Genomic DNA, 26,962 nt, shown 5'->3' with positions numbered 1-26,962 from the left:
TGATGGATTAAGGGAATATGAACGAATTCGTAATGGCACTAATGATGACATAAATACACTTTTGTAGTCTGCTAATGTCCGACTTCCACAAGCTTGTTTGTATTTTGGAAGTGCTGTATTCTGGAAGTCACATCCCCACTTACACATTAAGACAACATCACAGTTATGAATTTTCCTTAGTTGGTCTTCTGAAAAGTCTGACACAATTCTTGATGCTGTGTTTTCGAGCAAAGATGATATATCAATACAAGCTACCACATCATTAACAACAATAGGTAATGGTAGGATAGCTTGCTTTTTTATTCCTGGATCGCCTTGTATAATGATATTATATTGTGTCCTTTTTCATGCAGAGCTTTCCTTAATATTTGGTACTTATTTCGACTGAGAACCAGTTCCAACATAAGCGCTATTGCTTCCACTTCAGTAAAATTTGATTGTGATGTTGGAGTTGGTATATTTTCCACAATTCGCTTAAGTCGTTTTGGTGATGCATTAGGAAGAATAGTTGCAATATGTACGGCATCCATAAGTTGGTTTTCCTTTTTCAGCATTTCGTTAAATGTATCAGCAATTTCCTCATTTGAGATAGAAAAAAGTTTTTGTGTGACCCTCTTTTTTTACCTTGAACATAAGTCTTCGTATGACTTGCAAGGCGCTCCTGTTGATGTGTTGTGAGTTGAGATTTCCGTAGTAGTTTCCATCCAACTACAAAATTTTAATCGAAATTTCTTTAGATTTCCATCCACAGACTTACTTTTTACATCAAAAAGTTTTAAAAAGTTTTCAATTTTTGATATGCCTGTATTGTCTACTTCTCTACTATATGTAGTTTTTATATAATTTGAAATGTATTCAATTCTTTCTGGCCCTTTTGAAGATACACTCCATAAAACGGAACACAACTCTTCGTACTTTAATGTAATCTTCATTGTAGATTAATTAAATATGGTACTTAAAATCTGAGAAGTTTACTTATATACCTATTCTTGTCATATCCGATACAGGTATTCCAAAGTAAAAAATTACGAATTGTCTACCTATTAACATTTAGGACTATATTACGAATTGTCTACCTATTAACATTTAGGACTATATTACATGTAATTCAGTCATTGATATTTCTTATTAGTGAATGAATCGAAATTATCATTACCTGTATATTTTTACCTACATGATCATAAACGAAACAGAACGAAATGATCTGTCGAAAAATTTTAGGAAAAAAATGGTTATAAATTTCTGAAAATTTAAGCATAATAGGACCTTTCAATTATAAGGATAAGCAAACAAATAGAAAATAGGTAAATATAAAATTTAAATATGTTCTGTCATATTTAATACTAAAATATGAAATTAAAGGATACAGGTTTAAATGAACATATTTTTTAATGTAATTGAGATATTGGCTTGAAAATTTGTTTAAAGAATCGAGAATTTCCATATCTAACTTTTTTTACATTTTTGTCCATAGGGTCCACATTTCTTTCTGGGCTGGGAAAATACTCTTAGAGTAAATATAAAGCATATTGAGGTTTCCAAAACTGCTTTCAGTTTTCTGATCCCAGCTTTGGGATTTTAGAACATGTCGCCCAAAGTTAAAGTTTTGATAAAAAATAAGTCATATTCAGAAGGAAGCAGTGGCAACATTTTCAAAAAATAGGACAAGTTTTTTACGGCAAAGCGTTCTGCGTAAAGATACCTTTTAGAAAACTATAAACTTGTTATATGTTCTTAAAGAAAATTATATTTTATTAAATAAAGAGTTAAGACACATTTTTGGCAAAAAAAACAGCAAAAATCTAAAATTTTTTGAAATTTTAAATTAAAAAACGTATATTTTTGTATCACAAAATTTTTAAATGCTTATAACTCGGATATTATAAGAGATATGTCTAAGCACGTATTTTTCAAAATCTCGTCGAGCGCTTTCATTGTATTTGGATGAAAAACAAAAAAAAATGGCACGAGTTTAAAAATTTTACATGTAGTAGGTACCCTCGAATACTCCTTGGCTACGCTCACGCCAAATTTTATCCCGATCGGATCAGCTGTTTAGAAATGCCAGATTTATTTCCAAAAAAATTCGATTCTGCCCCACTGTGCGACGGAGGAAATTCAAGAGTATGAGTTACAGACTTTAACCTTCGATGTTAATTGTGCACCTTATCTTGCCATCCGTACCTTGGTACAATTGGCTGAAGATTCCGAAGCTGAGTACCCTCTAGCGGCGAAAATACTTCGGAGTCAAGTAGCTCAAAAACTCTTGGTTTACAGTGGAATGCTCATTCGGACTCGTTTTATTTTAATGTGGATCGTATTTCGATGCGATCAAGTCACACGAAAAGAGACGTACTATCTATAATAGCTAGATTATTTGACCCTGTTGCTAAGATGATAATACAGAAGGTTAGGCAAGACCAAATTGATTGGGACGCATCTCTTAAGTCCACTACTGAAGCCGAATGGCAAAAATTTGTTGCTTCAAATCATGAAGTAAACGACATTCAGATTCCTAGATGGGTTAATTATATACCTAATTCTACCGTAGAGCTTCATGTCTTTTCAGATGCATCTGAAAAAGCTTATGCAGGGGTAATTTACGCTAGAGTCGAAAGACCTAATGGCGAAATTTATACACATTTGTTAACTGCTAAAACAAAAGTAGATCCCATGAAATCAATTTCTCTACCACGACATGAACTCTGTGATGCAGTTCTTGCGACGGATCTTTTAAAATCCGTATTATTCGAAATTGACATCCCATTATGTCAAATATATTGTTGGACTGATTCTAAAATCGTCCTTGCTTGGCTGAAAAAGGACCCTTGTTCATGGGCAACCTTTGTAGCCAACAGAGTTTGTAAAATTCAGGAAGTGGTCGGATGACATAATTGGCACCATGTCAAATCTGACGACAACCCAGCAGACTTGGGAAGTCGGGGTATTTTATCCTCTGATTTAACACAAAACAATCTATGGTGGCATGGTCTAAATTGGCTTCGGGAAAAAAGCACTAACTAGAATCTAGGAAATTTGGCTTTATTAGATACGGGCTTAGAGGTTCTTGCAGGCTCATGCTTCATTTTTTCGAATTATGAAGATATTCTTGAGAGATTTTCTTCTCTAGATAGGTCAATTGGAGTGTTAGCCTATGTATTTTGATTTTTCTGTAATACTTACCCGTCTTATAAAAATCGAAAATTCGAGACATTCCATATTGTTGCCATATTCTTGTCGCTTTACCCGTCTTTTGATTGAGTTCGTACATACGATTCTATCCATGGTGGAAATCAGTTAATGATCAGGATCTTAAGGATCGATCCCAAATAATGGCAGCATTATCCCCCGAACGAACTCAGATAGGCCGACCATTTACGACAATTTTAGTCGACTTTGCTGGGCCTTTTGACATAAGAAACTTGAATAATAGATCGTGTCAAACTTTAAAGGCCTACGTTTGTATTTTTGTCTGCTTTGCGACTAAGGTCATTCATTTGGAAGTCACTTCAGATTTATCAACTGATAGATTCCTGGCTGCTTTTAATCGATATATATCGAGACGAGGTTGTCCCACTACTATGTTCTCCGACAACGGAACGAACTTTATGGGAGCTTCTCGTGAACTAGAAAGGGATTTTAGAATATTTTTGTCATAAAGTCGTGCTCGGATGTGTTCCACTTACGGTATTAAAGGACTAACATGGCGATTTATTCCAGCGGGCTCTCCTCATATCGACGGTTCTCGCAAGAATTGAGGCTTATCTTAATTCGAGACCGTTGTGTCCTATAAGTGATGATCCGAATGAGCTAGTAGCTCTTACTCCTGGTCATTTTTTGATCGGGTCACCCATCCTAGCTCCACCGCAGCCATCTATTTACGAATCTCCAATCAGTCTCATAAATAGATACATGAAAGTTAAAGCTCTCACCCATCATTACTAATCTTCATAAAAGATATGAAGGGGCTGATCCAGCCCCTGCTCTCCAACCCCTACTCCAACACCTACTTCGGCATCTGCTTCAGCACCAGAGTTGCTTGCATTAAAGGTCGCTTCAGTTGAGAAGTCTTCTGCTTGCATTAAAGGTCGCTTCAGTTGAGAAGTCTTCTGTATCTACAGATCCAGACCCGGCAGCAGCTCCCACACCCGCAAAGGCATCAAATGTAAAAAGTGTAAAGGCTACCGATGTTTATCGACTAAACACCTAGCTAATGAGTGCAAGTCGTTGGTGAAGTTAAGTCCACTCTCTTTTGCATTCACAAGGAAAAGGTCAAAACAAGAAAGGCGCGAAACCTTAACCCCATACTTCTCCGACCTTAAAGGTAAATTTGTTGAAAGGCAACCGTCGAATTTTGATCCGAGCGGTTTTAGACTTGTGTTGTCCGATGTCTTATGTTTGTGAGTCCCTAGTCCAGCAGCATAGGCTGCCTGTCTCGTCTACGAACGACGTTAAAATATGTCGTTTGACTATTGGCTCAATATACGCGCCTCATCCTCAAATAATGTTGTCTGCAATAGTGAAAAAAATGGTCGGTATACGTACTCCAACGGAAAATATTTCCAACGACATTTTAACTTTATTTGACGCGATTCAGCTAGCTGATCCCACATTTAATCAGTCGGGAAAGATCGCGTTGGTTTTAGGGCCAGAACTAAGTGCTTTCTATATTTTTTGTTTATTTATTCTTCGTTTATAAATTTGTTCGACAATTTTTTTTTTCTTCTTTTAATTTTTGTGTTTTTGACAGCTGTTTTATTGAAAATTTCCAATAAAAACGTAATTCGTGCAGCCTCTTCTCACTTTAAGTTACAGAAACACTTTTTACTCACAAATCGAGAAACGATGGAATTTTTTGTTTCACACTTCTCGATATGAGAACTTCTCATTCAATGTTACAGAAACGGGGTACTGCATACAAATTTTTATATATTTTTTCATTTTTTTTTTTTACAATTCAAGATCATTTTTGACCCACACTTTATTTGAAAACATATTTTTAAAATTGTTTTATTTTAGCGCATATCTTTATGAATAAAATAAGGTATGAAACATTGAAATCAGATAAAAACTGACAAAAATAGATTTTTTTTCGTAAAATCAAAAATTTACCAAATCCCACTTTCCTGAAGTAAAATATCAACTTAAGATATGCAACACAAATATAAGCTTTATTATTCAAATTGATAATTTACTTTAGAAATGAGAGATTTTATAAATATTTGATTTTACGAAAAAAAAATATATTTCTGTCAGTTTCTATCTGATTTCAACGATTCATATCTTATTTTATTTATAAAAATATGGGTTAAAATAAAAAATTATTTAAAAAATGTGTATTTAAATAAAATGTGGGTCAAAAATTATCTTATTTGTATAAAAATTAAAAAATATATAAAAATTTGTATTTAAATCTAAATATTTTACACATTTCCAATTCAAAACAGTTGAAAAATATTAAATCGGTTAAGAAAATTTTGAGATAGTCAAAAAAAAGCGTTTTTCAATAGCTTCCGATTTTTAGGGTATATTGAAGATTCTAAAAACGGTAAAATGATCTACTCGTCTAGGTCTATAAAAAGCATTATATCGCGTAACACACAGTGTTATTATATTATATTTTATAACCATTTCTGAAATATTGAAAAAGTTTCCATTGTTTTGTCGACCACTGTATATACATATTTTAAAATTATTTAATTTTAAATATAATTTAATTTAATATTTCTTAATTCCGGTTTTTTAACATAACATTGCATTGTCTTCAAGTGTCTTTATGTGTACTGGTCAAAAATGCATTTACAAAATTTGTTCGTACCACTTTAGTAGGGAGGGTATATTGGGTTTGTGCTAATGTTTGTAACATACAAAATTAGATTACAAATAGATATAGATAATTAATGTTATCTATATGGTAATTTAGATTACAAATAATTGACATCATTCTTTTCTATGTTTTTAATATATAAATGTTGTCATACAATCATATAAGTATATTCCTCCATATCTTATTACATTACATTTTTATTTGTTGTATATGTAGCAAGCTTAATATCTGTTCTTTTTATATTTTTTAATACTTTTTGAAGAAAATGTAATATCTAACTATTACCAAAACGCGATTATCAATTTTCGAAAATATATCACCCACCTTAAGGTATTCCAATCGGCTTAGAATCGTTTTCTGAGTCAGCTATGATGAAAGCGGTGAAGAAGCAGCTTTCTGAAAATGTCCTGGAAGAACTACATACAGCATTTTGGCATTTCAAGAGCATATATAAATAAATTGGATAAAGAGAAGGAAACGTTAGTCAACAATTACTTTGCTTGTTAATTCCCGCTAAACTATTTTTGCTGAGTTCGTACGGACATTCTTCACAAGTCGTATCCGAATTCCGCCAGCATTCATTAAGTTGCTCATAAAGAAGAACTCTTTTTTGAAGAAATTCGAAAAAAGGTGCAGAGGAATTTTATACAAATCTGACATTATCTCGACAAGTCGTACAAAAGTCTGATTAAATATAAGAAAGTCTGATTGATGTCGGATAAATGATCGACGGTTAGTTAATTTGCCTATGTAAAATTTTATAAATTTTAAGAAAAAACTTTATCTGAACAATTATTTTTATCAAAATAAAGCAATTTGTTTGTTGTATCTTATATTTTAATTTTCTACCATAAAAAGTAAAATCGTTATATTAATTAACGAGATTTTTGATAAAATGTGAACGTATTGTTAATTTTTTGGGTCAATAAAGTATTTTTCTTTTTTAGGTTTTTTGTTCATTTTTTTAATATTGCTGCATTATTTTATAAAATTTAATATTTTTATTACTCCTATATATTAGAATAACATTTTTTAGATATTTTAGTACTGGAACGACTAAATTTGGATATTTCTTAACCGATTTATTATCCTATTAACGTGCTAAAATCTTGATTTTCAACCTCATATTTTAAATGCTTTATTTTATGAATAATATACAGTAGGCATATTTGGATCTGGGTAGTTATTCTTGATTTGGGTTCTAAATATATATAATTGTATGTATTAGGTGAAAAATATTGCTTTTGTTGACTTTACGGTATGATGACCACCTCTTTATTAAAAATATGTATATTAGGTACTTTTCCTGTACTACACGACAGTTCACTTTACATTGGTTCAAAGCAACCTGAGGTCTGTTTAGATGTCTAAATTTAAACATAGTGTTCCTCCTAGTTCGTATATAGATTTTGAAAAAGATAAATCAGGAGTCCAATGGTTTTCCTTGGATACAAGTCTTCTCCCTGTGGCAGTTAAAGATTTTGAAAGACCACTAAGTGCGTTTTTTCTAATAATTCTTTGGATCATTTCATCAATTACTCTATTTTATATTTTTTAATGTTATTCATTAAACATTTCATAATTATATTTTATTGATTTACACTTGTTTTAGAAATCTAAACTATTTTTTATATCGAAATTGCCTCATTATTACCCTTTAAACATTTTAAGGCAAATAACATCATATTTTCACCCAATGAGGATATAATTTTTGCAAATCGCAATTGAAAAATACTTAACACTCTTCCTTTTAACAATAAAACAATAAATTCCAAAAATAATTTGAAACCCCCAATGAAATTAATTGGAATTCTCAATATTCAAAATACCTTATTGACATACAAATTCTGATGAAAAATAATAAAATGCAACAACAAATGCACCAAAATTTGTATTTTCTTATTTTTTCTAATTTTTCCCATTTTAGAGAATCTTTATTTTCAGTTCACATCTGATAGTCATAACGAACGGTAGTCTCAGCAACATAAGCGCACAGCAAATCTTTATACATATTAAAAATAAAGTTAACTATTGTTTTTGTAATTGCCTACACACGTTCTTATTGAACTCACACGTGATAGTCAATTTTTTTAAACAGAAACTAATAACACACCACCTAAAATGGCCCCAGGGGCCAACAAATCTAGGAATAAAAAGCGCAATGCTAAGATAAAGTCAACTAAACAACCAAGGCATGTTTATCCAAATATCCCATCTTCGTCGGGAAATAGGTTTAGCATCTTGGGGGGTCAAAATGATATGGATGTAGCTCCAGCAACAAATATAAATGAAGTAAAGGAACGTAAGCCACCACCTATTGTAGTGGAAGTCAATGTATCATTTTCCGAAATCCAAATTTATTAGGTAAGGAATGCTTTTTTAAGCGTACTTCCATTGGTACCAAAGTATTCACTCCAAACCAGGCAGTATATAAAAGCTGTATGCAAACACTAAAGGAAAACCAAATTGAGTTCCATTCGTATAATTCGAAAGATAATAGGTTATACACCACCTTCTTGCATGGCTTACCTCGTATCAAAGCAGACGATATCAAAACCGAATTGGAGAGCTACAACTTGTCACCATCTGCTGTAAATGAAATTATTACCAAATTTAGCTCGGAAAATAATGCAGTGTATAAGGTACAATTTATTCGAAAAAACTTTAATCCAAGTTCTTTAAAAAATGTGAGAACTATAGCTAACGTAATTATTACATGGAAAAAATACAGACCGAAAAAAAATGATAGACCAACACAATGTTGGAACTGTCTAATGTATGGTCATGGTGGAGAGCATTGTCATCGAGGTGCCGCTTGCATGATATGCGCAGAAAACCATCATACAAATGTTTGTCCATTTAATACAAATGAAAAGCGACCAGCTGTTTTTACTTGTTTTAATTGTAAAAAACATGGAAAAGAGAGAACTGATCATGCAGCAAACGACATAAATTGTCCACTACGTTCTCTTTATCTGGAGACGAGGGCAAGAGTAACAACTAAATCTCATAATAATAACAGAGTACAACAAAATCTAAATACATTCCAATTCAACGGTGTGGAATTTCCCAACTTAGGCAATACAACAAGCCGCAACAATAATAATATAATGAATGCCAACGTTTCATACGCAAACCAGCTGAAAAATAATTCTGATCTGTTTAGCGTCGATGAACTTTTCGATATCTTTACAACTGCTATGGAAGATTTACAAAGATGTACATCAAAAGTGCAACAAATTAAAATTGTTATGTCTATGGTAAAGTATGCTCACGGCTTACACTAATTCAAACGAATTTAAAATGCTTCATTTGAATGTTAATGGAATTTCATACTTTTCAAAATTAAAACAGCTAGAAATATTGCTCGAAAGAGAAAATATAAAAATTGCTTCATTAAACGAAACATTTTTAACAGAAGGCATCAAACCCTTTTTAAAAAATTACTTTTTCTACAGAAACGACAGGTCAGATGGAAGAGGAGGAGGCGTCGCTTTACTGGTTCATAAATCTATAAAACATAAAAACTGCTTCACATTTAACACTAGATCTATTGAAAATATATCTATAGAAATAACAATAAATAATAGACCGATTGTAATAACTTCTGCATACTCGCCTCGTTATAACAATAATTTCTCTAATGATATTCATAAACTTACACCTTCAGCCAAAGAATACATAGTTTTAGGAGACCTAAATGCTAAACATTCCGCCTGGAATTGTGCTACAAGTAACACAGCAGGTGTCATACTCAACAACATACAACAAACTTGTAACTTTTTCGTATACTACCCAAATAGTCCTACATTATACCCACATCAACGTAATAGGCAACCCTCTACGGTCGATATGGTAGTTAGTAATTCAGCACTAAATATAGAAGTAAGAACGTTGGGTTACGAAATTCCTTCAGATCATCATCCCATTATTTGCACCATAAAACGATCGAAGGCATCAATTGCTGATATCAGTTACTATGATCATAGATTAACGAACTGGAACATTTTTAAGAATTTTGTTGACAATCATATAGTATTCAATATAGATGAATACAATTCAAAGCAAACAATTGATAATGAAATTAACAAATTAACCAACATTATTTTAGAAGCAAGAAATGCATCAACTCCCAAAGTTACTCAACGAAACTATTTTGAATTGCCTAAGAATATCTGTAAATATATAAAACTAAGAAGAAGTTACAAAAGAAAAAGTCAAAGAACTTCAAATGCAGTTGAGAAACAATTTTACAATCAATATGCAAACCTTCTTACTAAAATGATAGATAAAAACATCAAAGCAGAACGCAATAATAAATGGTGTCAATTACTATCTAATTTAAAACCAGGAGATACGACTTTTTGGAGAATTAGCAGAAGTCTGCGAGAAAAAGGTAAACACCAAATTCCATATATCAACTATGGAAATACCAAAATAAAAGATAATAAGGAGAAAGCTGAAATTTTAGCAAATACATTTGTCCAAGCAAATAATCTTACCTCAAGCTACAAACATTCAATGGATAAATTCATTAACGCAAGAGTTAATGATTTTAGGAAGGAGGACCCATCTTCTGATTCCGCCATTTTTACAAATCTTGGAGAAATAACAAGTGTTGTGTCATCTTTAAAAGCCTCCAAATCACCTGAGTTTGACAATATCACTAATATACTTTTAAAGAACCTGCCAATTAAAGCGTTGAAATTGTTAGTCATTCTCTTCAACAGTTGCATTAAACTTAATTATTTCCCAAAAAAATTTAAAAATGCTAAGGTTATAGCTATAAACAAACCAAATAAACCTAAAAACAGCCCTAACAGCTACAGACCTATTAGCTTGCTAAGCAATCTAGGTAAAATATTGGAAAAAAATTTACATCATCGCCTAAGTGAATTTGTAAATTCAAATTGCATTGTTGCTAAAGAACAATTTGGGTTCAATAAAGATCATAGCACTACTCACCAAATAAAAAGGATAAAAAATAAAATAATTGCTAATAAGAACAGCAAAAAATCAACGGGCCTTATCCTGCTAGATATAGAAAAGGCGTTTGATACTGTTTGGCATAACGGCCTTTTATATAAATTTTTACTTACTAATATCCCGAACCTAACCTATTGCTGATTTTATGGACGATAGAATTTTCAAAGTTTCAATTAAAAATGCGACCTCATCTGACAAACATATTTCCACTGGGCTGCCACAAGGATCTGTTTTGTCACCACTCCTATATTCAATATATACATCCGACTTTAAAGTTCCGAAGTACATGCAAACTGCATATTACGCAGATGATACCGCTTTAATTACTTCAAGCAAGAGTACCGGTGCTCTCTTAAAGAAAATGGAAAAAGGACTTGTAAGTTGCAACAAATATTTTAACAAATGGAAAATCAAAATAAATCCAATTAAGACTCAGGCTATAATTTTCCCATTCAACAAATCCCCTAAAAGATTGGCCCGGCGTCCCTTGTTAATAGGAAATAATGCTATAAATATACAAAACGATGTAAAATATTTGGGGGTTACGTTGGACAAAAAACTTATATTCAAACGGCATATCAATGAAATCTGCAAAAAAGCAACTAAAGCTTTTAGAGCCCTATGGCCATTGCTAAATAAATGTTCATGTCTGAACATGAAAAATAAGAATCTTCTATTTAAAAGTGTTATAAGACCCATATTAACATATGCATGCCCTGTATGGAGTACTGCAGCTAACTGTCACTTGAATCGTTTGCAAGTTATTCAAAACAAATGTCTCAAAATGATATATAACAAACACTGGAGATACCCAACACACCTTATCCACGAAGAAACCGGTTACGAAAGAATTATTGATTATATAAAAAGAATTAAAAACAAGTTTTATGAAAAAATTGAAAGTTCTTCTTATCCCATGATAAGAGAATGTGTAGAAATTATACAAAGTTAAATGCAAATCACCAAATCGAAAATGATATGTTTATACGGTGCTATTACAACTAATAGCACCACTTTAAACCTATATAATTTTTCTTCATATTTGAATTCATTTAAAATCATATAAAGGTTTTACCCATTTTACCTTAGAAAAGATTATAAAGTTAAAAAAAAAATATTGTAAATATCACTAGTCAATTCATTATTTGTTGTAATATCTATATAAAGATAAGATCTCATTTGTAAATATTTAGTAAGTAACGATGTAAATAAAGGAAGATTATACAATTCAATTCAAAAAAAAAAAAAAAAAGAATCTTTATTTTTAATTGAAAACATATATTTACTTTTTACCTGTTTTTTCGTATTTTATTTATGAACAAAAAAGAAAATTTTCTTAAAAAAAAGTAGGCAAAAAACTTAGTTGATTCACTTTATATATAATTTGTATGGCATAATTTTATTAATAATTTATAAGCTAATAATTTATAAGTTTTTATTAATGATTCCTTAAGTTTGCATTAATAAATCAATGATATAATCTATGCTGTTAAATGTCTAAGGGGAATTTAGACCCGATCCCAAATAAATTGTTCCCTGGAAAACCATTTAGACTTTGCCTGTTTTAGGAAAATATCTGTTTGTTTTAATCGATGCTTACAACAAGTGGCCCGAATTACACATTGTCTTAAATATGACCACTGACACAATCCAAAAATGCAGTGAAATATTCGCAGCTTTTGGCATAGCAAAAATCTTCGCCAGCTTTATTCTGGGGAATTTAAAGCATTGTACATACCATTTTGACAGCCAGCGTATATCAAAGTCTATATATAAAAAACTATCAACTGTTCTCTCATGTTCTCCTACATTAATTCGGCTTTCTCAAAATTTTGTTCTTGTATTTCTGTGTGTATTTTAAAAACGCCGCGCACAGACCTTGCTTCGACAAGTGCTGATCAGCAACTGATTTGATTTTGTTTTTTAGGTTGAGAGCAAACCAACTGATATTGCTCATTTTAAAAAGAAGAAGAATTAAACCTGTAGTGTATAAACTTAGCGTCAGCAGAATTTTATTGCCCTATCACGCGTGCTAATGTAATGGCAATATTGATCTTCTCTGGTCTAAAGGCAGGAAAATCACTTGGAATAGATAAAACTTCTACCACAATGAGTGATCACATCGTACCGTCCCATTAGCCTGTTGTCTCTTTTTGAAAAGTTAATGCTTGAAAGCCTTATTTAATGATTATTGAATTATTTCTGACAATCAGTTTGATACATAATATTTATGTACAACACCGTCCAACACCATTTTTCACACACGAACCAAACCATATACATACATACGAAAGCACATAATTTATATGGTATAACTGCGTACTCAGTTTTTCATTTTCTGATCGTTTTTCCTTTTTAAAGGACCTTAAAATTTGAGGTACATACAATTTTTTAAAAATTTTTATAAAATATTTTTAGCCACCCTATTATAACAATATTTTTATCTCGTATTTTGTTTTATTTTTTAAGAAAAAAAGATGTAAAAAAATGTTCATAATAAAAACATTAGAATGGAGCACAAAAGTCTGAAATTTGGTCTTTATAGGTCCATTTGTTTAATTTTTATAATATTTTTTAAATATCTCAATAAATTAATTAACAAAATTTTCCCCTCTGAAAATTTCAAAGTTTTTTTATATTAAAATATTATGTAGAAAAATTAGAAATTTGATATTGTGGAACCGAGTTTTTTATCTCTATGATAAAAGGTTAAAAAATTGGAAATTTTGAAGAATATGAAAGGATAAAAATCGATTAAGGATATCTTGCAATTTTATCGGATATTTTAAAGCCTGTTATCTCAACCACCGGTTATGTTTAATTGATAGATATTTTGTCTGAAAACTGTCAATTTAACGTTAGAATAAAAAATTAACAGACATTGAGATAATGGGGGTAGGTAATTGGTATAAATAATAAATTTCATTAAACAAAATATTCTCAACAAAACATTTTTTAATTTGAATATAACTTAACTTTTAATTTTTTACAAAGAACTAATAAAGATAAAGGCATGAAATTTGGGAGTCTGCAACACCATATTTGTAAATATAACATATATTTTTTTATAAAATAAACTGACTATAGAAAATAAGGATATTAAAGGATTAAAATTTAAAAGGACATTTTTTTATTCTAACATTTTAAAACTATTTTATTTGTAAAAAAACTGTTATTCTCCTCTTTCAATCGATACCTATTTAAAATGTAGTTTAACTATATCAAGTATGAAGTTTCCAACGTATATGGTCTTGCTCATGTGTGCAACAATTTTTCTCAATTTGTTGTACGGTGAAATATACAAATAAACATACATACATAGTATATGGCCATAAGTTTATGATCAAAAAACATAGTCCGTTGAGGTTTGCTTAGGATACTCTGAATATTGTACTTTTAACATAAGGGACTCTGATTAATCATAGTATTTAAGTATTTTATTGCATTTACTGCAATAAAATACTAGTTCGTAAATAAGATATCAGTTCTTATATTTGGTTTCGCAAAAGCGAACAAGAAAGGTTATAAGGAGTGAGATCGAAAAATTCTTAACACACGTTTTTCATTACATTTTTCAACCAAAGTATTATTTGATTTTTTTTTTTTTTTGATCAAGTTACCTTTGAAAAACATATTTGTAAATATAACATATATTTTTTCTAAAAAAACTGACTATAAAAAATAAGGATATTAAAGGATTAAAATTTAAAAGGACATTTTTTTAGTTTTTTTTATTCTAACATTTTAAAACTATTTTATTTGTAAAATACTGTGAGTTTATTGTTAAGAATTGAAATTGTGAATGAAATAAAACTTTCATTAATTTTTTAATACAATTAAAAGTGGTTTTATTTTAACGAAAAAAATATAAAATTAATTTACATAACAAAAAACACAAAAACAAAAAAAAAATAACAATGCAATGACGCCAATACCATCCAAACCAAGGGTGCCCAAGCCCTATGCTCTTTTGTTTTTGTAAATGCGGTTAGCTATAGACAGTGTGTTTTCTATACACTTATATGCGCTTAACATTAGCAATACGTTCTTGTTGTTGTTCTTAACAGTATACAAGCAAGAGTAAAACAACAACACTTTCGTATTCATTGCTGGTAAACATTGACGAGAGGTAGATTTTGTTTTTGTTTACCGTAAAAAAAAAATTGTTTTAAAAAGCACTTGGAAAAAATTTGTGGTAGTTTTAAATTTCAAACTTACATTATTCGCGTAAAAATTATTGTACAATAACTCACAATCTACTCTCATATAATTGAAAACGTTTTAAATACTTTTTTCTATTCATTAAAAAATATATTTGCAAAACAAAAGGGAAAATTATTTTATTTTAACAAAAAATGCAAATCATATTTTTTTGCTGTGTATTTTGGAATCCAAACATACAAAAAATACACAGCTGAATAAAACCAAATACATCTACACACGTGTACATCTTTTTCTATATACAGTGTTGTTGCTTTTATAACAATTTTTTGATGAAATTTTCAGAGGTTGTATCGGATTTTTGCTCATATCTCCGTTATTTACCGACCGATTTTGCTGATTTTAAATAGCGATCTTCTCGAAAGCATGTCTAATAGAATTATTGAAGATTCGGATCTCGCCGATATCTGGGGTCCTCCAAAAACTGATTTTAACAGACAGACGGACAGACAGACGGACAGACAGACGGACATGGCTTAATCGACTCCGCTATCTATAAGGATCCAGAATATATATACTTTATAGGGTCGGAAAATTATATTATAGAAATTACAAACGGAATGACAAACTTATATATACCCTTCTCACGAAGGTGAAGGGTATAATATAAAATTGTATTTGTAAAATACTAAATAAAATTACTATAAACAATAGACCCCCTAATGTGTGTACATTTTTATTTAAAATATTGTCATTAATCCCCTACAAAACGAATGAAAAAAAAAAACGATTAAAACTATTTTTTAAAAAATCTAACATTTTTAAAGTCCCAAGGAATTCATGAGCTTATGAATTAATGGTAAAGTAATAAATTTTAATTGGATTTAAAAAATTTTGTAAAGGCTTAACAATTTTAAACCTTTCGTATGTAGAGCCACGAAGATCCTTTTTTTATATTACAGTATTTCTTAAAGCCAGGTTTACACGATCACATTTTTTGAAATGATTCAAAAAGCAAGCCGTTCTCATTAGATCAGGGATGTATTTTTATGTAAACACGTATAAAAAGTCAAACAGCTGTTTCCATCTGACTTTTTAATTGTTTTATACCAATCGTGTAAACACAAAAAATATAAATCATACGACTTTTATTCTATTTTTTGGTATAAGGATGGAATTTCATTTTACTTTTTCGTTAGACTTGTCGTACGTAAAGTGCGATCGTCTGAAGAACCCTTAAACAAATATACAACATTTGGTATTTTTTTTTTTTTTTTGAAGCCAAGTCAAGTGGTGGGCAGGCAAAGTTTACAAAATTGTGCACACATTTTTTTATTAGTGAAAAACCTAACAATTTTAAATATTTTGGAATATACAATTATGAGCAGAGGGTTATTTAGGATTAATACATGAATAAGTCATCGCTGGACTTAAAATATTTTGGGAATCATAAAACTAATCAAGGTAAAATTAAACATGAGACGGGTAACAAAAACACGATTTTGCTTTCCATACAAAGAAAGTAGCTTCAATATATATGTATATATGTAGCAAATTTGAAATTATTAAAAAATGTATATTATTAATAAGTGGTGTTTGTGTATTGGTTTATGTTTATTGAAATAATAAGGTTTTCTTAAAAAAAAATATAAAAAAACAGCATGTCAAAATAATAGCACCACTTGTGTTCGAATGTTAAATATAATTAGATAATGGTTTAAAGAGTTCATAATTTAAAAGGTTTTGTCTAAAATTAACTTTAAGGATTATTATTAGCTTATTGTTGCGTTGCCCTAGCTTCATGAGGAACCCCTTTCATTAAATTCACCAAATACTGACAACTTCCTTGAGGAATGGACAACCATGCCTGGTCCACAGTACTCAAAAAATCATAATTGTTGGTTTTATTTCTCTCTTCGATTCGATTGACATTTCATTAGAACTTTTTGGCAGGCCACTCAATTACTCAAAAAATCATAATTGTTGGTTTTATTTCTCTCTTCGATTCGATTGACATTTCATTGGAACTTTTTGGCAGGCCACTCAATTACAGTGGCTATATTGCCCAGAATCCAGTTTTTGTGGGTGATATGTGGGCCTTTGTATTATTTCATGATCGAAATCGGTAGAATATTATCAGATTTTAATCGGGTGTTATGTTTGTATTATTTCATGACCGAAATCGGTAGAATATCATCAGATGTTAATATATTCCGAAGAATCCATGATAGATATGTGTAATGGGTACTATATCATAGAACGGAAAGCGTCAAAATACCGTATTACTAAAACAGCTATATTTTGCGGTCTATTTGAATATTTTTTTTAGTTTGGAGGACTTCTTATATAAGATCTAAAAAATAAACTAATTTTTGTCCTGTCTGCTCAAATGGCAATGTCCTTGTTTTCAACTGGATAAACTTATTGAGTTTTAAATCTTACACTGTTATTACATCTTTATTTTCAAGAATAGTACTTTTTTTGATCTGTTAACATTTAAAATGTGTTCTCATAGTTACCTGGATATATATTCAGTAATTTTTAGCAGATAAATATTGTAATATTTTGTCCAGTTCCAACATAATTGAAATTACTTTAATTTATCGTCCTGTACCTCTAATCATTTAACGAAAATTAGCGGTTTGAATTCCATTTGAATTTGTAATAGTTTGATTTGAACATCGCTCTATATTTCTTATCGGGATTATTTTTATCCGTAGAAATCAGTTTTTTGTTTCACGTGTTATTTTAAAGCTATTCGTAAGAGTCGAATTTAATAATTAATAATACAAATAGCATTGGAAAGTAGACCAAAATACCTTTTATTTAAGATACAAATCATAAAATTTCAACGGGTACTTTTTGAACAGCTATTTATGGAGTTAATTCAGTTATTATTTTCTTGAAACTCACAGCGAAATGGAAATAAACTTTTGTTATTGTTATTATAATGTAGACACATAATATTATTATTATCAATTATATAATTTTGAATAAAACAATTTAAATACTTTGTATACAATGTCAAAAAAAGTTGCTTAGGTTTCGAACAATACTGCACATACAGTGTCTCACATATGTATTCGAATTTGGTTGTACTTTGAAAAGAAACATAATTTAATAATGTGTGTGAAACGAATAATTAAATTTGTTATATTGTCTAGAAAGTCTTAAGTATAATATCACTTTTTTAAAAAAAAGTCCATAAAATTGCCTCACAAAAGTATTCGAATTTTTCCTGTATTTTATATATGACCATATTATATGAAACACAAAAATTATAATCGAGTGTTTTTTGCTTAAAATTATGTTAAGGGGTTACTATCAACCGAAATTATATATTTTTTCCACAATTTTAAAGCATTTGTACCATATTTTCATGTAATAAAAATCATTAAAATGGCGATTTTTGACCATATTTGCATTTTTTTCCTTTTTTTCAGAAATTAAACCAAACTTTAATATTAGGATTTAATACACCCCTTGATATATATAAAAATAATATTTTTTGTTATAAGGATCTGTACTTAAAAGTTCCATGATATATTTTTGGTGTCGTTTTTCTGTTTCTAATTGAATTGTATGGATCTTAAGTCCCTTTTCGTACCACTGTGGTCGATATTTTCTGACAAAGTTGGCTAGCATATGTTCATGTACATATTAGCACTAATATGTTTTAAATTTTCAATACATTATATTGGTGTACAATTCCAAAACATGCCTTAACAAAACGTCATCCTATACAATAGATTTCATTTTTTACTATTCGTAATATTCACGCTTATGTTGCCTATTACAATAACACTGTAAGTCCAAAATTTTGGGTTTATTTTGATTATAGTAATCAATATTTAAACAGATATCGATATTTTTGAGTTAGACCATAATGATATAGTGGCATGCAGCCTGGACGTCATTAGTATATAAAAAAATAATGATACCATATTGAATGGTGTTTTTCGAGGCATGTTTTGGAGTTGATGTCTAAAAGAATATATACAAGAAAACTTTCTACGAAAAATTTTGACCCTTGTATTGAATTAACGACTGAATAATGATATCAATAATATATCTTGGATCGTTTAAATACAGATTATTGTAACAAAAACTACTATTTATAGATACTTCCCCAAAAATTGTGGACCAAATGGTCCAAAAATATATCATTTCGGTTGATAGTAACCCCTTAAAACAATTTAAAACATAAAAACCATTCGATTCTAAAATTTGTGTTCAATATATTCAAATATGAAATAGAGGAAAAATACTTTTGTGAGGCAATTTTATAGACTTTTTTAAAATAAAACTAACTTAATTTAAGTAAATATAAATTTTTCAAGTTTTAAAAAGCGTGATATCAAACCTAAGGACTGTCTAGACAATATAAGGAAGTAATTTATTTTTTTGCACACAAAATATATTATTAAATTTTCCTTTTCTTTCATAGTTTTTTCGAATACTTATGAGAGACACTGTATATAATTTCGAAAATTAATAGGACCCATTATAATCTATTGCCAAAAAATTAAACAGAATGCTTTTGAACGAGGGGAATAAAATATAAAATACTACGGCCGCCACCAAAGCCGATAAATTTTCGGAATAAGTCTAAAACTAATTGGACAATGTTCGGTTCCTTACTAAAGAACCGTTTATGTCAGGACACTGTTCAATGTCGAAATAAAGAGGACATAGACGCCAAAGTAGAAATGCTCACAAGTGCCTTGGTTGAATCGTTCGAGGACAGCTGCCCTCTGCGAGAGCGGAGATCTGCCAGGAGAAACCCTGGGTAACCGGGGAGATCCGGAACCTTGGTAAGACTCTTCGCAAACTATTTAACCGGGCACGGCGTAAAAAGACCGCAGTATACTGGGATGAGTATCGTAGTAAACTTGGTGAATATAAAAAAGTTGTTCGTAAAGCCAAACGAGACTCCTGGAAACTTTTCTGTGAACAGGTAGACAGCGTAAATGACGTATCGAAGATAAAAAAATTCCTATCCAAAACTCATGTCCAACCGGAATCTATGGTCGATGACACGGGCAAGAGGCTGGAGGATATGGAGGAGACAATGAAACTCCTAATAGACTCTCATTTCCCACCAGGTATATCGAATAACATAGACGAACCGATATTGGAGGAAGAGGAGGCAAACACGAAAATTGTAATTACACCTGATATGGTTAAAGGGGCAATCAAGAGCTTCGCTCCCTATAAAGCTGCAGGGCCGGATGGCATTTTCCCGGCACTCTTACAGATGGAGGCGGAACTGGTCTCCGTACATCTGTCTCTGATATTCACTGCATGCTTGCAATTCACATATACCCCCATTAAATGGCAGGATGCAAGGGTAATATTTATACCTAAACCAGGGAAACCTAGCTATGCGACACCTAAGTCTTATCGACCGATAAGTCTTACGTCCTTCCTACTTGAAACCTTGGAACGGATTGTCGATAGTATGGTTAAAAGCAGTATACCCGACAAAGACCTAAAATTTAAGCAGCATGCTTATGTAAAGGGACGATCGGTGGAAACCGCTTTAAACGAAGTTGTCCACTACATAGGTGCATCCTTTGATAGCAAACTATATACACTGGCGGTATGCATTGACATCGAAGGCGCCTTCAATAACGTGCACACTGATACTCTTATCCAATCCATAGACCAGTTTTATGTTGACCGGGTGCTTTATCCATATCGAATGTACGAAATACGTGGTCACAAAATTCCTCCGCATTTCCAGATGGGAAAAACATTTTATACATATCAACAAATTTTGCTGGTGTTAATCTTCCGTTGGGGCAGTCTTGCTGTGTAAATATGTTTTTTTTATTATATTATAACACAAATTTAAATATTTACCTTAAATCCTTTATACCACTCCTTTATAGTGGCTTCATCATAGCGAGTATGAGATTTTAAAAATTCCATATCTTCTTTTGTTAAACGGTCTTTGCTACTTAAACACCCCATGGCACAAAACGTTTACTACTTTATTCTTTAATCAAAAACACAATTGTCCTATTTAAAAATCTTTGAATTTTATAATTTTAGTCAAGAAGTCTATAAAAATACATTTAAGCATTTCTTTTAAAACGCAATTTGAAAATTAAATTAGTTCATCTACATAAATGAAACAGGTAATCGAATATATTTTTAAGCATGCGCAATTTTTATTATATCCTGTTAAAAATGGTTAGGTTATTTAAGGGTAAGTAGTGTTGCCGTACTCAAAGAACAAATCAAATTGTATAACAAAAAGTTGATTATTAAAAGTACTATTTTAGTAGTAGCAATTTTAATTTGATTTTAATGACTTTTTAAATTGAAATTTATATGTATGTAAAGTAAAAGGAAATATAGAAAAGTTTGCTTTAAAAATTGATTCATTTCTAATAATTAGTCGGAAATATTTACAAGCAAATAGAATCATATATAATTGTATTTTGCACTTTTGTAGAATACAAAGTTTTATCTAAAAGACAGTAATTTATACCAATGTGTAACCACATGGTTGACCCTAATTTTTATTTATTGGGTTATTCGTCACCAACGTACTTTCCGTAAACGAAAGCGAAAGACATTTTATTCTAAGGTTTAGTTAGTTGACTTTAATAATTTGTTTAAAACAGGCTTCGCGAAAAATTTTGTTGTGTAAATTTTAAAATATGGAAATGTTTTTTTAATTTAATTAAGAATAGTAAAAGTAATGAATTTTAAATAAGAAATATTTACAATTTAAAAATGTGAATTTATTTAAGATGAGTTAACACAAAAAACTTTAGCAGGAATTACGAAAAAATAATATTTCCTGGTGTATAAGTTCAAGGAACTAACTCTCTATTCCATTTTATTATAAATTCTTTCCCTGTATTCTATTCTTTCCATACTATCTTTAATCACTTTGTTCCCATCTTTCTAGAATTTCTATAACAATAATATACTGACGATTTTACTGAAGATACAAATCGTCAGTATATTATTGTTTTCACCCACCGACCATTTAAAAAATTTAAGTTAGGTATGGATTGTATATAATTTGGACATCCTCTTTCTGATTCTGGAAACTATTTCATAATATTTGATATTATATTCGAGATTTCGGTCTATATTCACATTTTTTAAACTAAATAAATATAATTTTGCTTTTTACGTACGGTGACCATATTTTTTTTAACAAAATACACAACAGGAGAAAATAAAATACATTAACCACCATTTTCCAAATCTAGTTATTTTTAACCGTCAAAATTTAAATTGTCAATAAAGTTTTAAACTTTGTTATATTGATTGTTAACAGAAAAAGTTTCAGCATAAATATTATGAACTGCTTTCATTGACGAAAGTTATTAATATTTAATAATAAGTTCCTAAATGGTATGAATTTTTTAATTTTTTTTTAAATAGAGAACATTTTCTAAAAATAGATAAAATTTATTTTTATTACTTTTCAGGACAAAAAGTTGTAAAAAATGTCCTTTGAATAATGTATCCTTTTATATCCTTGAAAATTTCCAATATATTTTTATAAAAAAATATTGTATGTTGAAACCATGCACATACTTTAACACATGCTTAAATTTCGTTCTTATAGCTTTATTAGGCCTAAACAGAAAAAAACATATTATTAAGTTCATTCAAAAAATACTTTTGATAGTACTTTTTGGACTTGAACAAGTCCACATACACATGAAACTGGAGATCGTATATAGTAAATCTGCGTTATCAAAATTTTAAAAATGTAAATATTTATATACATATTTTTATTAATTAATGTTTGTCAAATAAAACAAGTAAGAGTGCTATATTCGGCTGTGTCGAATTTTATATACCCTTCACCATAGTGTATTTTAAACATATTAGTTTTATAAATTTTTTCCCGACTACATTATTATTACACCAAAAGCAAAACAAAATGAACAACAACAACGCTAAACAAAATAAAAAACAGAATACACAAGGCATCTAAACCAACGTCTAAACATACATACCGAAAAACACAGAAAAACAAAATAAACAACGCAATGACGCCAACAGCATCCAAACATACAAAAAAAAATACACAGCTGAATAAAATCAAATACATCTACACACACGTGTACATCTTTTTCTAATATACAGTGTTGTTGTTGCTTTTTTAACAAATCATGAAAAATATATGACATTTTTTGATGAAATTTTCAGAGGTTGTCTCGGATTTTTGCTCATATCTCCGTTATTTACCGACCGATCTTACTGATTTTAAATAGCGATCTTTTCGAAAGCATGTCTAACAGAATTATTGAAGATTCGGATCTCGCCGATATCTGGGGTCCTCTAAAAATTGATTTCAACAGACAGACGGACAAGGCTTAATCGAATCCGCTATCTATAAGGATCCAGAATATATATACTTTATAGGGTCGGAAAATTATATTGTAGAAATTACAAACGGAATGACAAACTTATATATACCCTTCTCACGAAGGTGAAGGGTATAAAAAGACGGTCACTTGAAATGGAAACAATATTTTTGTAATTTTTCAGGACAAAAAGTTTCAAGGAAAATCCTTTAAACATTTTTTCTTTCATGTCCAGGACAATTTTCCTACTAATTTTAAAAAAGGGTTGAGTCTATTAAAAGTTAATTCGCTTTAATTTATCTGGATACATTGTATTTAATAAGTAAAATAATTTTATAACATTAAGCATCTAATAGTTTTAAATTGACACTTCAAAATTCTTATAATTTTTAATAAGTGGTCATTTTTAAAAAGTAATATGGAATGTCCTAATAAAAACAAATTTTGTGATGTTTGTATTTTATTTGTACCTTTTAATAAAGGAAAAAGTGTAACAAAGGCTTTTGTGGATAAGTATGACCAATATTTTTTAATAAACATGGTTCCGAAGACATTATATATACCAGAAGTTGTGTGTAATTATTGTTACAAGGGGCTACTACGATCTAAGCAGTTCCCAATAAATATGTGTACACAGTAATTTGGTTGATGCGGAATGAGCATTCGCATGCTCGCTAAATACTATTGGTCGATATGTCGAGATTCACGTACTCCATACAAGCGGCAGAGTAAACGTATTCATTTTTCTCCATAATATATTTTTATATTTCTTTTTTCTTTTATATCTTTATTTAGTATTCAGTATAGCTTAAATATTTTTTTATTATATAAATTAAATTTTTTTGTTGGAATTATACTAAAATATGAAACCATGCATGGTTTTAAAAATTTGTTGTTGAAAAAAATTATTTGAAATTCTCAAGGATATTAAAGGATACATTTTTCAAAGGACATTTTTTACAACTTTTCTTCCTAAAAAAAAATAAAAAAATTATCTACTTTTTGATATCCATATAAAGGAAAACTAATCAGCAGAACTATTTAAATAAATTTTAATAAATTTCTATTTCAAAAGGGCAAAAGATCACAAAATGAAAAAATAACAAGTAAGAGTGTTATATTCTGCTATGCCGATTCTTATTTACCCACCATCATCAATTCACTGCCATATAAATAAACTTTGATATTTTGAATATTTTATTATTATATATCGACACAAATGTGAACATTAGGTTAATATTTGAAATAGTTCTCTTAATGGGGTTCAACTATTGACGATGAAGATTTATTATTTAAAATTTTTTAGTTCTACTTATATTTTAAAGCCAGTAATGAACATTAAAGTCATTTTCTTAAAGGGACCTTATACAGTGTTAGGGTTAATTATGGGCCGATCCTCATAAAATATAGTAGAGAGATTTTAGCTTAAAATTAGTTTATGTCGAATAACATTGGGGTATTCATATTATTAGCCAATTAAAGTAATTTTCTTAAGGTTCCTTTATATGCGAAGTAAGACTAACTATGAACCGATCATTCTTAAATCTCGTAGAAAGATTTTTATTTATACAAATTATATTTATGAATAATTTTCAACCAGTAATGAACGTTTTCGGTGGGCTAATTATGGACTGATCCTCTTAAAAATTGGCTGAGAGATTTCGGTTCCTATAGAACTCATTAGTGTCGAATTTCATCGCTGTACTCGCATTTTTAAGTCAGTAATGAGCGTTAAAGTATCTTTCTGATGGTGACCTTATATGTGGGGGTTCAATTAAGGCCCGATCTACAAAAATTTGATTAAGAAATTTTGGCTCGCAAGGAACTTTCTTGAGTCGAATTTCATTGCTATACTCGTATTTTTAAGTCAGTAATGGGCTTTAAAGTAATTTTCTGAAGAGGACCTTATTTGGGGGTAGGATGAATTATAGACCGATCCACATACAATTTGGTAGAGAGATTTTGGCTTGTATAAAATTTACATCTGTAAAATTGTATCGCTGTACTCGTATTTTTAAGCCAATAATGACCGTTAAAGTAATTTTATGGAGGGGACCTTATATTGGGTCAATTGGGTCAATTACGAACCGATCCACATAAAATTTGGTGGAAAGATTTTGGCTCCTAAGATACTTATTTATGTCAAATTTCTTCGAGCGTTGAAGTCGTTTTCTGAAGGGATCCTTATATGAGGGGTAGGGTCAATTATGGACCGATCCACATAAAATTGGTAGAGAGGCTTTGGCTAGTATAAAACTTACATCTGTTAAATTTCACCGCTATAGTCGTATTTTTAAGCCAGTAATCAGCGTTAAAGTAATTTTATGAAGGGGACCTAATATGGGGGATAAGGTCAATTATGGACCGATCCACATAAAATTTGGTGGCTAGCAAGAAACTTAGGTGTATCGAATTTCATTGCTATATTCGCATTTTTAAGCCAGTAATCAGCTTTTTAGTCATTTTCTAAAGGGGACCTTATATGGGGGTTAGGACCAATTATTTTACTTTGTCCGCCGTAATTCAGAATTTTATTTCAGACGCCAAAAAACTGACGTCTGGGGGGTACATTTGTATGGGGCTATGAGAAATCGTTGACCGATTTTGCCTATTTTCAATACCAAACATTTTTGATTCGTCTAGATCGTCTTAGAATCTTACGAGGTCCCAGAATATATATACTTTATGAGGTCTGTGCACAATATTTCGATGTGTTACATACGGAATGACAAAATCAATATACCCCCATCTTTTTTTAATGGTGGTTATGAAACTCAGTTCTACTTTATATGATTTCAGGGTTTATACGTATATGGTCCCGTTCAAGTCCAATAATTGCTGTCGCACGGTGTTATCATTCACTAGTATATGAAATCCCATTAATAACACAATAACGTACCAAAAATATATTTATTATTTAGTACCTTTTGAATAACTATGTTTATTTTTGTAATTCTACTAATACATTCTCACCAGTTACGTCTTTGACAATCCCTTTCGCCTATATGTTACTATATGATAGAAGCTTTGGCTTAAAATATTTCTAATTTTTTTTTTATTTGTTAAAAAATGTTGGAAATTTTATTTGGAAAATTTAAAATCGATGAAATTTACGCGTAATTTGGGGCCCTTTTTGCTGATGATTTCCTGCTTTAGATTTTGTGCTTCAACATTTAAATTTCTATTTTTTATTATAAAAAATTCGCTAATATAGGAATTCTATGCTTTTTTATGTAAAACTGCAAAAATAACAAAACACTGAACAAATACAGAACATTTTCACGTTTTTAACAAAGAATAATTTATATAGAATAGGGATCTAAAATACTGTAATGTGTAACGATTCTGTCATAAGGTGGTTTGTTTATGAGAACGATGCTACCTAATATTACGGCCGTGCTCGTCGGTGGGGGGGTGAGGTGTGTTCTCATATCAAAAAAAAAAAAAAATACTAAAAATGAATCAATTACATAGACTTTACTTTAGGTAGCTACTTAAATAAATGATCCACAAAGACAAGAGATGAAGAAGATGCGGTAAAGGTATTAGTGTAGCTGTTGATGGTATTTGCTACACTCTTCCAAAGCCCTCCCTCCATGCTGACAAATATTAGAGTTGATTGTCAGCCCAATAAAAATAAACA

At 30.2% G+C, this 26,962-nt stretch overlaps 1 protein-coding gene across 10 annotated transcripts in view; it reads right to left on the bottom strand.

Annotated features, from left to right (window-relative positions):
• The window catches only part of LOC111684889, a 254,020-nt gene that overhangs the window by 193,251 nt on the left and 33,807 nt on the right, over positions 1-26,962 (bottom strand). Inside the window, exons 2-3 of one of the 10 annotated variants that reach the window (XR_006940938.1) lie at positions 20,840-20,975; positions 20,669-20,787 (exon numbers count right to left, since the gene is read on the bottom strand). The exons of the other annotated variants lie outside the window; for them this stretch is intronic. The gene's annotated coding sequence lies outside the window, so the exon portion shown is untranslated. Of the gene's footprint in view, positions 1-20,668; positions 20,788-20,839; positions 20,976-26,962 lie in introns of those variants that run through there. 10 annotated transcript variants of the gene reach the window in all.

This window comes from Lucilia cuprina, chromosome 5, assembly GCF_022045245.1.
Source record: "Lucilia cuprina isolate Lc7/37 chromosome 5, ASM2204524v1, whole genome shotgun sequence".
Classification (NCBI taxonomy): Eukaryota; Metazoa; Arthropoda; class Insecta; order Diptera; family Calliphoridae; genus Lucilia; species Lucilia cuprina.
The sequence above is the reverse complement of the archived record's forward strand: the minus strand, read 5'-3'. Positions and strand labels throughout refer to the sequence as shown.